Genomic DNA, 16,130 nt, shown 5'->3' with positions numbered 1-16,130 from the left:
ACATGACATCTGTGGGTGGTCTGGCAGTTCTGGTAGGTCCCCGGTCATATTTCTGCCCTTTCTCCTCGGTATGTGTAAGGACAGTCTTCCATCCTCGCAGTGAAAGGTGGCTGCTGCGTTCCAGCCCTCACATTTCCACTGCAAGCCACAGAGAGGAGCAAAAGCAGAACATGGAACAGGCCGTGCTGCCCGCTGGGTCAGCTCCCTGCTCTCCCCTTTCTAGAAGTTTCACTCCCATTTTGACTCACCACTCACTGGACTTCCTCAGAGAACTCCAGCTGGGTCCAAGGAGGCTGGGAAACAGGCTCACTGCGGGTGGCTACCTGTCTTGCTAGAGTTGGTGGCTGTTGGACGAAGGGGAGAGCAGGGGTTGGGAGGCAACCGGCAACCTGAGCTTCCGCTTTTGTCCTCGCTTTCGAGGGAAGCGAGATGAGTTATCTTCTGCGCACCAGCTTCTCTCCACTGACGGAGCCGTTATGAGTCCGTACGTACAGAAGCCAGCAAAACTAATGCACGCAACAGTGTCGCCACAAGTTGGAACCGCCAGAATGTTCTTGTCATTAGCCACTGTCACTGTCGTCAGTCAGCCTTGAACCGCGTGAATTCTCTTCTCGGGGAGCAAACAGTGCAACGTCCTAGAATCCCCGACCACTCCCTGAGCTCCCACCAAAGCCTCAGTCGTCAAGACGGGACTTTAAAAATTCTTTGAAACTTTACTAAATAAAATCAATTAATTATAAACATTTGAAAACACCTTTGGGAGGTTTAGTGTTTGATTTGGTTTTACTCCTTTTTCACTTGCCCTTCATTACAGCTTCCTTGAAACTTCATTAAAGCTATAGAATCTGTGGATTTTTTATTCTTTTTTTATATAAATTGAAACATTTTGTCTAGGTAAAACCAGAAGAATAAAGAAGGACTTAAAGTCCAAAGGGCAAGTCTTGTCTCTTGCCTGGCCCTCCGGGTCCTGTGTCCCCCTCACCGACCACGTCCTGGACGCCTCGTCGAGGGATCGTGCGCGTGCATGTGCGCGTGCTTACGTGGTCTTTTTCCCAACGTGGAAATGCAAAAGTTCCCCTGACGATTGCCTCCTTTGGTTCGTGGAGCACCGGGGATGTCCCTCCATGGCGTTTCACACACGTGGCCTCCCCCATCGGGCAGGCACAAGGTGTTGCACTGCTTGGCTTTTGTGGAACGGTTAAGCGGTATTGGTGTCGAGGGGGAACAGTGGCTTCCCCTAGTCCTCTTGGTAACCACCAGCCTCATACACACCTGCGCCTCTTTGAGCACATCCATAGGCTGAATTCTTAGTGATGAAAATGTTGGGTCCAGGGCTGTGCACATTTTGGATTGTTAAAATGATGTTAAAGTTCCCGCCAAAGGCTACTTGGACGGAAACTGTTCTATTTCACCACAGCACGTGAAAGTCCCCCCCACGTTCTTATCAATGTCATGTACGACGGGTTTTTAACCCTTGCCAATCAGATGGACAGACGTAGTGGGTTTTGTTGAAAGGACGTAGTTCACTGTCTGTAGAAAAATGGACAGGCTACACGAAGAGGCACTTTTCAGAAAAAAAAAAAATGCAAAGAGCTAGGCGCCAAAACGCTTAGGTCAAAATGGACTTGAACAGGGTTGGGTGCAATTTCTTATTGCCCTGAGCCATTCCGGGAACGCCCCCGAGGGGTGGCTCCTGTGACTCGAGACACGGAGCTCTTCCTCACTGGCGGGACATCGACTGTTGATTGACTTGCTGCTGATCTCCGACGCCGGAACAAAAACAAAGCGTAAATACTACATTACAGGAACCTATTTCCTAGTGTCTTTTAATTTTAAAAAAGCAACTTGGCTGACATAATTGCAGTTTTCAAATTTCTGCACAGCTCGGTCTGTGTATGTCAAGGCGAGAAAGAAAATTGCCAGGAATCCCACCACGGCTCGGGGCTAAGACCGAGCTCCTGAGGGTGACAGCAGCCCCCGGTTGGAGGCCTGGAAGGGAAACGAGGTCCAGGCGGTGTCACTGAAGTTTGCTGACGATCACACCCACGTTAGTTGTTAAGGGGAACTCGAGGATGATCCAAAACAATTCTTCATTTTCAGGTGCTTGTCATGGGAGAGGACTACGGTGTCTCTGAGTCCAAGCCAGGGGTCGACATTCATGGCTGTGCTGGGCACGGAGGTTGGGGGGTTGAGGGGTGGAGGACGGGACGCACACCGCGGGCGGATGTGACATGGGCAGGACTCGCTCTGCTCTCCCGGCCAGCCAGGGGTGAGGGGCCAGAGGACAGGGGCCGTCCCCTCTGCTGCTGACAGCCATGGAGCCGATCACACAGCAAGACCTTAGCTGGGACTGGGCTGGGCCTGTGGACCTGGCGCCTCCAGGAAGGGCCCCCTCTTCTCCAACCCCAAGACATAGATCCCGGCCGTGTGTCAGGGCCCCTCAATCCCAGCACCACTGTCCTTGGGGAGGGCAGTTCCCTACTTGGGGGCCGTCCTGCGTGCCATGGAGTGGTTAGCGCTCGCCCTGCCTCTGCCCACCGGATGCCCACAGCACAGACCCCTGCCCCGCAGGACGACCAAACACGTTAGCAGACACGCTAGGCCGGCCGGGTGCCAAACTCACACTCTCCCATTCCTGGGTGCTGAAGGGGCCCCGGGAAGGCATCTCCTGGGAGGCCCCCAGGGTCTGTGTTCTTTCTGGCAAAATGAACCGATGCCCCGGGAAAGAAAGCTTTGCTCTTGCTCCCCTTCCCGGCTGAGCACGCCGAGCCCTCGGTGAAGCCCGTCGGTACTTGGAGCCGCCCTTGGGCCGCCAGCGGGGGGATGGTGTGCCGGGGAGGGCGGTGGGGCCGTAGGGGCCAGGGGACATCCCTGACGGCTTCCCCTCGCTCCGTCGGGAGGCAACCCTGTGGTCATTTAAGCCACTGCCATGCTCAGGGACGGGCCATCTGGGCGTTCAGTCCCGGCAGCCAGGGCGCCTCCCGGTGGACTCGCAGGGCTTCCTGCGGTTTGCTCTCGGGGTGTGGGGGCCGTGAGGTCCTGGAGCTGGAAAACAGGGCCACGACCTTGGGCATTATTTCATCCTGGGGTAGACTATCTCTTCCTCGGCTGAAAAGCTCTGCATTTTAGGTCTCCTATGAAGACAGGGAGACTTAACTTACGCGGTTGCCGTCTTCCACGCCCTGGCTGTGGGTCTGTCTGGATTCTCTGGGGTGCGTGTGGGTGCGTGTGTGTGCGTGTGGGTGCGTGTGTGTGCGTGTGGGCGCATGTGGGTTACAGACACTGCTGTGTGATGGAAGGCACTGGTCCCCGGTCTTGTAGGGTCTCCTGGACCCGCCTGCCCATGAGCTCTCTTCACCACGCGGCTCCTGCTGGCCGGCCTGGTTTACGCGCCTGTCACCAGCACCCATGGCTGGAGGGCACCCGGGGATCAGCGGGCTGTGCAGATGGGGAAACTGAGGGCCAGGGAGCTTCAACTGCTGAAGGCGCACGGCTGCCAGGTGGTGGCAGAGCAGCGGTGCCGTCCCTCTGTGACCTTCCTGTCTTCCTCCACGCGCCTGTCCCAGCCCCAGCCCAGCTCTCTCTCTCGGGACATTGGGCGGCATTTCCAGGTCACTCTGAGGAAGGCCCAGTGGCCGCAGCTCTCAGGCGGCTCGAATGGACTTGCTGGAGAAGACCCTCCGCTCTATGGTCACCCCTGACTGGACGCCAGCACACAGCCCCGGGGGCTCTCCCCTCCCCAAGGGGCCCCGACTTCCCTGGGGGGAGGCACAGCCTCAGGGATGGGCCTCATACGGGGCCAGGAAGGGGCAAGGCCTTTGGGGAGCGGACTTTCCGTGTCGCCGGTGAGGGTGCTTCAGCAAGCGGAGGCCACGGCCGAGGGTCCTGGCCGGGGACCGGGCGCTGGCCCGGGGCAGGACCGGCACATTCTCACAGCAAGCGTTCCGGCTCTGTCTCTCCCTCCCCAAATCCGTGGCGGCCCAGACCGTCTGCCCGGCATCTTCACGCTCTGAGCTCCTTGTTTCAGAAGGTTCCCCGGTCTCTGGTCTCCAGCTCGCACACCTGTCACGGAGAGGGAACCGGAGTCCCTCGTCCTGCGTCCTGGGTCCCAATACAGACGTGCTCGTAATTTCTGTCTGAATAGCAGCCTAAGTGCTGGTTCGCGTTCCCCGAGCAGAGCGCGAGTGAGACAGAAATGCATGCGGCCGCCCGTGAATATCAATCACTTCTATTGTGGGCCTCCTGCTCGGAAGAGCGTCTGGACACATCAACAAAGGCCGCTCCGGCACTCGTGAGCGGCAGAGACGGGGAAGCTGGGCGAGCCTCAGACGCATCTCTCTGCGCAGTGAGCACAGAACAGCTTTGTCGCGGGGGCTGTCGCTTCTGGGTTTCCGGGCGGTTATGGTGTGTGTCTTCTGTCGACGAGAAATCACGGTGTTGCGGGAGGCGCCGGGCCCCTGGAGGTCAGGACATGCGGCGGCTCCAGGAGAAGCCCCCCGCCACCTCCTGAGGTCACGGCCCCCGGCCCCAGGCACTGCCGTTTCTGCCACGCTCGGGTTCCCTTCCCCTGTCTCAGCGGCCGGCCCGGTCCCCTCCCCCACACCTCGCCTCCAGCCCCAGCTGCCCGTCCTGTAGGCCGAGCGTCCACTAGTGATGTTTGCCACCAAACCCACACCTCACTGGATGCAAGGGGACGTCTGACATGTTTGAGTCCCTTGGTGGCACTTTTCTAGAAACCGTGGTGGGTAAGTAGCAGAAAGGGCAGATGGGGAAGGGATTTCCATGTGGATCTCTGGTGGGGAAGGAGAGGATGCCAGTGTCCAGCAACGAGCCGGGGTACCCATGGGGCAGAATTCAGGGCCAGAAGGGCCGCAGGAGCCGAAGCCCCGAGACCGTGCTTCTCACGCTCGTTAGGCCTTTTGCACAGTGGATGTGATTAGTGAGGGGACAGCGAGGCCCTCAGGGTGGGCCCTCGCCCCTGAGGCTGGTGTCCTTGCCCAGGGGCAGTGTTGAGCAGGCATGGCCACGGGGCGGGGAGAAACCTAGGGATCAGGAGAGATGCAGCAAAGTGCCAGAAGTCAGGGAACAGGCAGGAAGGTAGGGGCCGACCTCATGACACCTGGCCTCTGGGCCGGGAGAAAACTGGCAGCTGTGGTTTGAAGTCACGTGGGGCATGGGGTATGGTCACCATGTCCTGGGAGACCACCGTGGCCGTGTACCCAATCACGTGTTGGCCAATGCCGGGGTCTTCAGTGTGAGCTCAGCTTTACCCAGACAACTGCTGCCCCTGGGCTGTGCTCCAGGGACGACAGACCTCTCTCTTGAGGCCCTGAGCTGGCTAGCCGCGTCCCCAGCACCGTGCCATTCCAGCCTGTCCCCTCCACCACCATGCTCCCGCCCCTGCTCTGAGCTAACACCATCATGTCTGCCTATTAAAATGCAAGCTGAAATGCCCATTTTTAGGGCACTTTTCTGGAGGCCCTCCACCTTCCCATCACAAGAGCTCTTGCCTCCTTTCCTTATCCACGCACAAGTCCCCAGCTGGAGCCACACCAGCTCTCCTTCCCCTCCAAGCCTCTTCCCATGCACTTGTCTCCTCACTGGCATGTATCCTCTTGGAGGCTCCTCACTGGCGTGTGTGCTCTTAGAGGTGGGATTGTCATGGACCTGTCACCGCACAGCCATGGCATGACGGCTTGCACTCAGCGCACTTTGGTATCTTGTCTGAGTCGGATTTCTGGTTTCTCTGGACCCAGCCTTTGTGGGCTGCGTTTCTGGTATCTACATGACCCGCCCTGGTCATGACCAGCCCTCCCTTCATAGAAATGGTCTGCTCCCCGCGTTCTCTGCATGCAGGAGGAAGCCCACCTTTGAGGTTGGTGCAGAAGGCCCGGTTGGCTCAATCCCCAGTGTGTCCTGTAACACAGCATTCTGTGTCCTCTGCTTCCTCTCGTGCTGTGCCGTGGGTCAGACCTGGCACAGCCCCCCGAGGCCCCACGGACCAAGAAGCCAGCTATGACGGCGAGGGCACTGGCCAGTGATACAGAAACGGCACTGAGGGCCTTCCATTCGGGGAGCTGCCGAGGGCAGGCAGGTTGTTGCCATGACGCAATGGTGGGCGGCCCTTCTGGGCTCACTCGTGGGGGTCCCTGCGGGCTTCGGATCATGTGTCCCCTGACAGCACTAACTCAGACCCCTGACGGACCTCCCACTGACCTTCAGCCTTTTCTCCAAGACCCCTCCAGGCGGTGTCTCTATTTCTCTATTCAGATATCTACGTGCTCATGCCTGGCCCAATGCCGCTCTCCCAGGTTCCAAACTGGAGCTTTCTTGCTGTTGCGAACATCAGCGTGAATGACCCCCAGCCTCCAGAATGAGGATTCATAAACCTGAACTTGTTGTCTTTCTCCCAAACCTCACGGGACCTCCGGGGTCTCTGTCACGGTCCAAGGCACCACTCTGTCCCATAAGAGATCGTGGGTCAGATCCTCCCGCCCCCATGTTTCTACCTCCCACAGGCCTGCCTGCCCCCCGCTCTGGGTCCGAGCTACTGCACTGGCTTCCAGCCTGGCGCGCTCCATCCGGACGGCCCTGCCCCAGTTTGCCCGGAGCTGTCATTACACAGCTGTCCTGGAACCGTGTGAGTTTGGTTACGCCACCCTTGAGACCCCACGGACCCCGACTGCAGGGGCAAGCCAGCACGCCCGACTCCGACGAGAGGCCCTCCACGGTGACCCTCTGCTGCCTCAGCCAACTCAGCTCTCACAAGCAGCAGCCCCTGCCCAGTGCCTTACACGCCTAGTCCTTACTCCCCAAATGCCCCAATTCCTCAACCCTGTACGCCCGGCCCTTCTCCAGACCTCAGTCGGGCCTTACAGCCTCCAGGCTAGCTGCTTCTGCTTGTCGCCTGGTTGTCTTCTGTCCTGAAATCCTCTGGGCAGACCCACGTTGGCTTGCCTCCTGGAGAAAGCGAGGCAGCACTTGTCCCGCAGAGCTCACGGCTGACCGTCCGTGCCGAGGCTTGACCTTGAGTGCAGAGGTTGTGTCCTTCACATGTGTCCTTGGAGACGGCACGGGCCATGCACTTGGGGGGCTGGGGGCGTGAGCCTCAGGGCCTGCCCTCGGGAGGGTGGTTTTGCCGTGTATGGGATCGTCCCCACCACTCTGCTCTCTGAACACCTTCGTCTACTCTGGGAGTGTTTTCTCTCCTCCTGTTAATCTGTGGGTGGACGATCTGCTTCGTGCTCTGCCCGCGAGTCTGCCTTCTCTTCGCACTCACTGCGACTCTGCTGTACTGGGGGAAATTAAGTAACAAAGCTCACAGTGTCTCTCAGTAAAACGGAGTCGCGGGGGGCTGAACCGAGGCTCCTCTCACAGCCAGGGCATGAAGCTCCTGACCTCAGCCTTGCCGCCCAGAAGCCGTCCTCACTCACCCTGACCTCCTCAGCGACGTTAGATAGTCGGGGTTCCTGGACGATGGTCCTCTCGAGAGACAGTACTGAGTGTGTCCTCGAAACGTTCGAGTCAGCGTCGTGACCACGTTAGAGTTCCAGGGCGCCCCTACAAGGTCTCAAGTCGTGAGGAATGTGGAAAGGTAAATAAAAGCGGAAGTAGGAGCCCGATAGTCTTAATTAGCCTCAGAGTCAGTCTGTCCGTGGAAATGACTGTGAATGGACGTCATGGAGCGCTTGGCTGAGAAAGTGTGGGACCAAAGTGAAAGTGACGTCAGGGAATCTGGTCTTGGAACTAAGGACACATGCAAGTTCGTGGACACACTTATTTCTCAGCCGTGTGGTCCCGAAGCAGCTGCTGTCTACCCCGTGTCGGAGGGCTCTGTGCCCCCACGAGACGTGCGGAGCCCTTTGGTTGGCAGGTAAACTCGTCCACCCTGCTGGGCCCGTGGCATGAGGGTCACAACGTGCAGGACTGGGCCATCCGGATCTTGTCCCCAGAGAACACGTGTCTGCAGAGGGGCTCTGCTTTGGGCTGGATCCCAGAAGGAGAAGACTTCGATGAGACACAGCAGCCCAGCACGTAACCCAGGTGAGGGATGTGCGTCGTGACACACGGCTGAGAGCTGGGGACTGTTTGTTACGGCAGCAGACCTGACCACTACAGGCAGTAGGGAATATTTAGTGACTGATCTCACGTGCTTTGGTTTAGCTCGGATTCTCAGCTTTGGGATAACTTCTGGCGTGTGAATATTCCAGGAAGAGTTGGAGCCACAAGTTTATTTCGAGCTTCTCAAGTGAATAAATTATTGTCATAACAAATGCTCAGAAGTATCGCAAAACCCACGGTGCTCGAACCCTCCTCCTGCCAGGCGCTCCCGCAGACGCCCCGGGGAGCGTCCCTCGGCCTCTCTTGACTGTCTTCACATGACACTGTGGATGGTTTCACCCCGATCTGTGGGCAGCTCCACGTGAGGGAAGCAGGCTGTTCCTGGTCAGGGCGTGGACTCGGACTTGGGGCGGGTCCCCCCTGATTCCCCATGGCGACGTAATCAGTTACCACAAAGACAGCACACATTCACATCTCTCCATCTCTGTGGGCTGGGGTCTGCGCTCAGCTCAGCTGGGTTAGGGTTAGGGTTAGCATCCCTGACTTCTTCAAGTATTTCTTTCAGGGGAAGTCTGGGTTCACCTGCTTAGACGAGGCCCACCTGGGACAATCTGTCTTTGCATGAACTCAGGTCAGCTGAAAGAGGACCTTAATTACACCTGCCAGGTCCTAGCACCTTTGCTACAGAATATAACCTACTCTTGGGAGGGGGAGGGATACCCCATTAGCTTGCAGGCCTCCCCACATTGGAGGGGAGGGGATCACACAGGGCTTACACACCAGGGGCCAGGATCTTGAACCTCAGCCTTCTCTCTGCACACCTGGGGGCAGGACTGATCTCGGGATGCTCTCTGGTTGCATCAGGTTTGTGTGGTCAGTGTCACTGCCTGCTTCGCTGAAGTGGGGATGAAGACCTTGGAACCGTCATTGTGGGGCCGTGACGAGGATGACGGGGCTGTGAAGCAGGCCATAGCTTGGCCAGTTACAAATGTGGGGTGCTGCTCCCAAGAGGCCAGGCAGGCGTGTGCCCAGGAACTGCATCGGTGTGGCCGTGGCTCATGCCGGAGGCCTGTCTTCCATTCACATGTCCCAGAGCCACAGGTGCTCTGGGGACCTTCACTGTAAGCCTGTCGGGTGATCTCTATGACGCATTTGGGCTGTGACGCACTCTCATCAGAAGGAGTGGGGCCTGGCCCTGCTGGGTGGGGTTCACAGGTGTGGGCAGACACGCGCGGCTTGACCATGCCCTTGGGTTGTGGTCCGCTGAGCGCTAAGCCTCTGGGGACGCGTGACCCAGGAAGGGCACTGCTTCTGCTGGACTCCAGAGCATCACGTGACAGGATGCCCAGAGAGCTTCCCAGACGGCGGGTGTGAGCTGCCCTGCAAGGCTGGGCCCTCCCGCACCAGCAGCTGAGGACGCATCCTGCACACTTCCTGGCTGTGGCCTGAGGCTGAGGGGCCACCCTGACGGGGTGGGCGTTCCTTCCCTGGGGCTCCCTGGGCTGCCTGCAGGAACCACGGGAAGAGACATGTGTTCGCGCCTTGATGATTTGACATGAATCTGGCTTTCCCCAGACCTCACGGAACACGGATTCTCTTTAGTTCCAGAAGCCCTCCAGGAGAGCGACGGCTGTTAGCATTTCAGTCTTTAGGAAAATGGGGTGGGTCTGCAGCCGACCGTGATGGGGTTGGCGGCCTCTCTTCGGGGCCGCAGGGTGTGGCGTGCTGGGGCTCTGTCCTAGGATTCTGGATTCTGGATTCCTCTACCTTGAGGAGTCGTGAGGCTTGTCCCTGGGCAAAGGCAGAAGCTCCGGTTGCTATGGCAACAGCCAATCTGAGGAAGCTGTGACCTAAATCATGACTGAGAGAGCGTCCCTTGTCAGTATCGTCACGGCTACCGCTTCCTGGGATTAGGCTGTGAAGCCCGGATTACCTAAAATGAACTCTCTCACCTCAGGAAAAGGGAAACCGCGCTTTCCTGATGGCCAGAAGCGTTGGGGAGCATGCGAGGCAGAGGCGTGTGGCCATGGGGAAGCTGACTCCGAGCACCCTCGGGGACACGCGGACGTGCCTTTCTCCAACGGCCGTCCCCGCACGCAGCCAGGCCCCCAGACGGCGGCCACCGCACGCTCACCGGGACAGCGGCCGAACAGCAGGGTCTCCGCATGAGCGTGCACACACCCTAGACACACACACCCCACACATCCACACCCCACAGCACACGCACACACGTGCACACACGGCGAGGACCCTCCTGAGGACTCAGAGCGGCCAGTGTTGGGACCTGTTTGCTGGGGCTCCTGCGGGGTCAGTGGACGGAGGGGGAGATGACATCCGGCTGGGAAGTGCAGCCCATCCCAGCAGGTTCCGGAGGAGCCTGGCTGCAGAGGTCCGTGGGCAGCACTCCTCTCCCCCTGCACCCGGCCAAGCACCACCGCCCATCTACGGGGTCCCCGTCGGTGTGAACTAATTCACGCCCTCCAAGCGGCAAAGTGAAGCATCGGGGAAGCTGGGCTGAGGCAACACCGCAGCCCCATGAGAAGCCCCAGAGCCCCACCCCTCTCTCCTCACCCTGCACATGCGGGGGACCTGGGGACGGTCAAGGTCAAGGCCGCATTCCCGCTCCTCGGGAGATGGAGGCTGATGGCCCCACCACTGCCAGGTGTCGATGGAGCTCAGGGCCTGTGGCCGGCGCCGGAGCCCCTGCCCTGGTGGGCTGCCCGGTCTCCCCGACTCCAGCGGGACCCCCGAGGGAGATGCCGCCGGCCTCGTGCCCATCACCAGGCTCGGAGGACAGTGCGTCCCATACCCAGGAGTCACCTTCTCAGGAAGGGAAGCAGCCGTCCCTCCCCGAACGGCAGGCCGAGGGGCGTGGGATTTGTTACCAAGATAGGAGCGCCGTCGCCGCCTGGATTTTCTCCTCACTCCAAAGCCATGTGGGTTTCCATTTGGCTGTTTTCAACCCGGCCTGCGTTTCAGTGCCTCCCCGCACTGAGCGGTCTGCACGGGAGCCTGGAGAGAAGTCCCGGGACATGCACTCGTTAGCAGATGGGGAATCGGGCCCATAGAAGGGAAGGCCCTTGCCGCGTGCTCCGTGACCTTCACCCCCCGCAGTCCACACATGCCTGCACCAAGCCCTGCCCCTGAGCTCGGCTGTGGGCGACAGTGGCCTCATCCATCACTCCCGGCCAGGAGAGAAGCACTTGATCGTGGCCCAAAGCCTTCACAGCGGGAATCAGTCTCTAACGGTAAGGGGTCAGGTGTCACTCTGCAGAACGTAACGGGGGACTCAGTTTGGGGACGGGGCACTGGGCTTCTGGATGGGTGTGAACGTGAACGCATCCACGTGATGGTCGCTCCGAGTGGGGGGGCCCCCTTGTCCCCACTGCCTCCGCTCTCGGCCGGTCTGGAGGACACCAGACTCATGAAGGCTTAGGCGCTCAGGCTGGTGCGAGCACCTCAGTGCCCGGGGACCAGCGTGTCTGCCCTGTCATGCGTGAAGTTGTTTGGGGAAAATAAGAGTATGTTTAAGTCAATGAGGACAATCAGCCATTCGAATCACGTCCCCAAGCTACGGTGACCTTTACTTCTGGTTTCTTCCCCGTTTTTTTATGTGAGCTCGGCGATGTTGTAAAAAGAAGTTCATACAAATGCATTGACTCTGTGTAGTCAGATACCCCGAGTGGCCGTTTCAGGCGGGTCCTGAGGCGAGCATCTTGCTGGCCAGAGTCTCTGCTCAGAAGCCCCCGCAGAAGGTGTGGGGGTCAGGACAGGAGCTGAAATGTCGCCATGAGGGGCTCTGGGGTATACGCCTCCTCCCCTACGTGCTGGTTTTCTGCTGTGAGGATGTCCTAGGAAAGCCTCGGGCCTGCCCATCATGAGGTCTCCAGCATGCAGGGAGAGGAGGGGGACAGACCCGGCTCCGAGGAGGGTACGCTGCTGTGTCGCTGCTCACCGCACTGCTAGAGCCCTTCCGTGGCCCTCTTCCACACTGCCTCTGGGACCCGACAGCGGTCCCCTAGGTGTCCGCAAGGGGACAGGTTGAGTGTCAGGGGCACTGGTCCTGCAAAGGCACTGAGACCTCTACCCCCCACCCCCACACCAGGGGTGGGGTCTAGGGCCACTAGCCCTGGCTCATTTGGCCACAAGAGGGACAGACTCCGGGACCCAGCGAACTACCTCCTCCAGAGGGGACTGTGGACGTATTTGTGAGACGGGAGGTGGATGAAATACTCAATTTCTTGCGCTCAAACTGCCTCAGCTCCGAGCCACCTAGGTCAGGGATGAGCCAGAGTCCGTCTGGCAAATGTGCAGCTCAGAGAAGGTACAAATCCTCACCGTGCCCGCCCTCGCTGGTGGATAACACCGGCAAAGGCTGGGGAGTCTGGAGGGCTCTCTGGGGGATAACACGCTTTCGTGCCCCTAAAGCACATAGGACAGTGCCCTGCACAGGACACGCTGGCTCTTGTTAACATCGGTCCGTGTTGGTATTAGCTCTAGCCTTAGCATTAGTGTGGTATTAGCAGTCATGTCAGCATAGCTCTGGGCTTAGTGTTAGTGCAGCGTTCACGTTAGCATTAACCCTAGTATTAGCGCTGGCATTAGCTACTGATGATAACATTAGCTATTTGCATCAGCATCACTACTGGCCTTAGCTCTGGGCATTAATATTAGTATTAGCATTTGTGTCGGTGCTCACGTCGGCTCTGTGCATGTGCACAGCTATCGGTGTGTCGGTGCTCACGTCGGCTCTGTGCATGTGCACAGCTATCGGTGTGTCGGTGCTCACGTCGGCTCTGTGCATGTGCACAGCTATCGGTGTGTCGGTGCTCACGTCGGCTCTGTGCACACACGGGAGCTATTAGTACCCACTCTCGGGACGAACAGCAGCCTCCGTGTCACCGTGGTCCGTGGTAGCATTCGTGCCAGGTCCGCATCAGCACCCAAGTCGGCCGCGGGACGCGGTGTCAGGGTCAGCACCAGACACACGAGCATTAGCGGCAGAGCCAGCCCCGGCACCGGCGTCGATATCGGCACGAGCGTTAGCGTACGTGTCAGCGTGAGCATCAGCCTTCGTGTTAGGATTCTGGCCCCGTGGTGTGCGGGAGAGGCCGGCCCACAGGTGGAGCCGGTGGAGGTCCATCTGTGCCTACTGTGGGTGCCGAGTGCTCAGGATGTGGCAGCCATGGACGGACACCAGCACGGGGGCCCTTTCCCGCTTCTCCACACCCCTGGGCTCACATGCTGTGACGCCTGCCTCCGTCCAAGGTTCTCCTGTGTTCTGCCTCCCACCCAGAACCTTCTCCCGATGGGCCCTGCGAGCTTCCCCAGCACCCGGCCTCCTCACACCAGCAACACCTGTGAGAAGGAGACCCTGATGTTCTCGATCCTGTGCCCCCGCAGACCCGCCCGCCCTGCTCACAGCTCCTGAGCCCCCTCTGCCCGGCTGGTGGGCAGCAACACGACTGGTCTCCAGGCTCTCTCCCTCCCGCCCTGTGCACACAAGTGGCAATACATCCAGTGTGGCCGTTGCCTGGAGGCCTGGGCCCTCGGCCAGCCTCTCCCCACCCCTCCTGCCCGCCGCCGCCTCTGCCAGCCAGGGACATGTCCATCCCGAAAGGTCCAGGGGGTTCGGGCCCACAACGCCCTGCCCGGTCCCGGTCTTTTCTTCTCCCGTTCGCGTCGGGGCTGCAGCACGCTGCCTGTGAGTCCCTTTGTCCTTGACACTGGTGCAGCCTGCCATCAGCGCGGGCGGCGGCGGCTCTGATTAGCGGCTCTGGAAGGGATTCTTCCGACTCAGCAAGAGCAGCCGTCTCGTCACCGTCCGGCGTCTGCTGCTCCTGGCTCGGGGGACGCGCGCTTGCCTCCGCGAGCTCGGCCCTGCTGGGCGGCGTGGACTTGCCCCTCGCCCGACCCACGATGGCCCCTGTGGGGCTGGCCGGCCCAGGATATCGGGAACCGGCCAGGAGGCCAGGCACCATGACCCAGTCCCTGCCCAATCTCCCTTTAAGGCGGGGGCTGAGGGCACAGAACGCAGCTGCGGACCAGAGTGTGTCCCCAGGGAGCTGAAACCCCACCTTTCCCCAAAACTGTGTTAAGAAGTTGTGCAAGTGTGTATGTGTGCACATGTGTGTACGTGTTCCCAGACAAGGGGAGAGGTTCAGAACTATAAGGTGAGCCCAGAAGTCCAGGCGGGACCCCAAAATAGGTGCTTAAACACAAGGTTTAAGTCAGGCCCATCGAGTCCGTTCCGAATGCAGCAACGGATCGGAAGATGCACCGTTTTCCCAGCTTCATCTTTTCTGGATCTCGAGTCACACCAGCGGCTCAGTAAGAAGCTTATTGAGGACCTTCCCCGGGTGCTCAGAGAGGGGACCCCACGGGTGGGGCCAAGGCAGGGCTTGTGGCCCCCGGATGTCCCCTGTGATCATCTGTTTGGGCCGCACATCGCTGCTTTGTGCTGTGGCCCGCGGGATCCTGGGCACGAGGGGAAGGCAGTTCTACAAGGGGAGGAAGAAATAAGAAGGAGACAGCGTTTGGTATTTCCGCTCAGTCGAGGGAGTACAGCAGAGCAACGGGAGAACAAGGGGCTCGAGCACCTGGTCCGGGTCAGCGGGCCTCAGTCAGAGCCTGGCCCGGCTGCCGGTCTCCTGATGGGTGCCACGGGGCCTGCAGCCCCCATACCCCTTACAGCCTCTGTCCTGGGCACTTTTCTCCAACCCACACTCACGCCTGTCCCATTTCTGGGTCTCCAGGCTCGTTTTGTTTTGTTTTGTTTTTTGGAAGAGACAGTGAGAGAGCGAGCGTGAGTGGGCGAAGGGCAGAGGGAGAGGGAGAGAGTCTCAAGCAGGCTCACCGCTGGGGCTGGAGCCGGATGCGGGGCTCAATCCCACGACCCTGAGTTCACGAACCAAGACTCGGACGCTCCATCCACAGAGACACCCAGGTGCCCCCCAGGCTCACTCAGGATGACGGGTTCAATACCTGAATTACGTTGCGCGGATTTCGGATTTCGCCCTTTCCCGCTGCGAACGCTGAAGGAAACTGTCGGAGCCTCCGCTGACCCGCGCTTTTGCGGTTTTCTCAGCCATTGTGAGACGGCCCAGTGGTACCTATAGCTGTTGTGCCTCGGGCGTGACTGTCTCATTCATCCGAGGCTCCCACGGCGCCTGCGTGAGACCCGAGAAGCCAGAGCCACGCGGCGCGTTCCGGCCACACACCTGGGGATGAGCTCGGTTGAGCAGCAGAGGCCAGGGAGGGAAGGAGAAGGGAGCAGCGCCGGGAAGGGGCGTCCGGCCACAGCGCCAGTGGGCGTGGCCTCCGCGGAAGGAAGCACCGGCCACCGGAGAGGCACAGCCAGACACACTGATGGGACACACGGATGGGACACAAGGACGGGACACAGACGGCGGCCTCCCAACCCCGGGCAGCCCCGCCTCCAGGAGAGCTCCTGCCGCGGGCGCAGTGTCACACAGAAGTCTGTCCTCAGTCTGTAGAAAGCGCGGGACCCCACAGGGTGGACTTGTCCCCCGGCCCCGTGTCACCCGGAGAGCAGCCAGGGGCATGGCTGCCACCTCTGGCCTGCATGCTGGCTGCTGGCCTTGTGCAGGGCCTGTATGTTTTGGGACATCATGATCTGAGGGGCCAGCCGGACTCCAGAACCTCTGGGCTGGTCCTTCAGCCAGATTGCAAACCTTCCTGCTCCCAGAAATCCTAAAAGATTCATTTCTCTCTAAAAACAAAACAAAACTAATAGCTTAATTTATATTTTGAGGTTTTTTTGAGGTAACAATTAAATACATACAGAATTCAAAAATTATGAAAAATGTAGAACAAAAAGAATCTCTCCCACTCCGGACCTCTGCCACTGGGTCCCCTCCGTGGAGCATGCTGGCCTCTTCCAGAAATACGTCTCACACACACACTCTCACGCTCACTCTTTCTTCCCTTCCATACGCTTCTCTACCGACGTGTCTCACAGGTTTTCTTAGACGGTAATGTTAACGATTCATCAGCAATCGTAAAGGACATTTGTTTTGGGTGAGACACCTGGCTCTGGCTCGTTCTCA

Source organism: Lutra lutra, chromosome 11 (assembly GCF_902655055.1).
Source record: "Lutra lutra chromosome 11, mLutLut1.2, whole genome shotgun sequence".
In the NCBI taxonomy this organism is placed as follows: domain Eukaryota; kingdom Metazoa; phylum Chordata; class Mammalia; order Carnivora; family Mustelidae; genus Lutra; species Lutra lutra.
Note: the sequence above shows the minus strand (reverse complement) of the source record.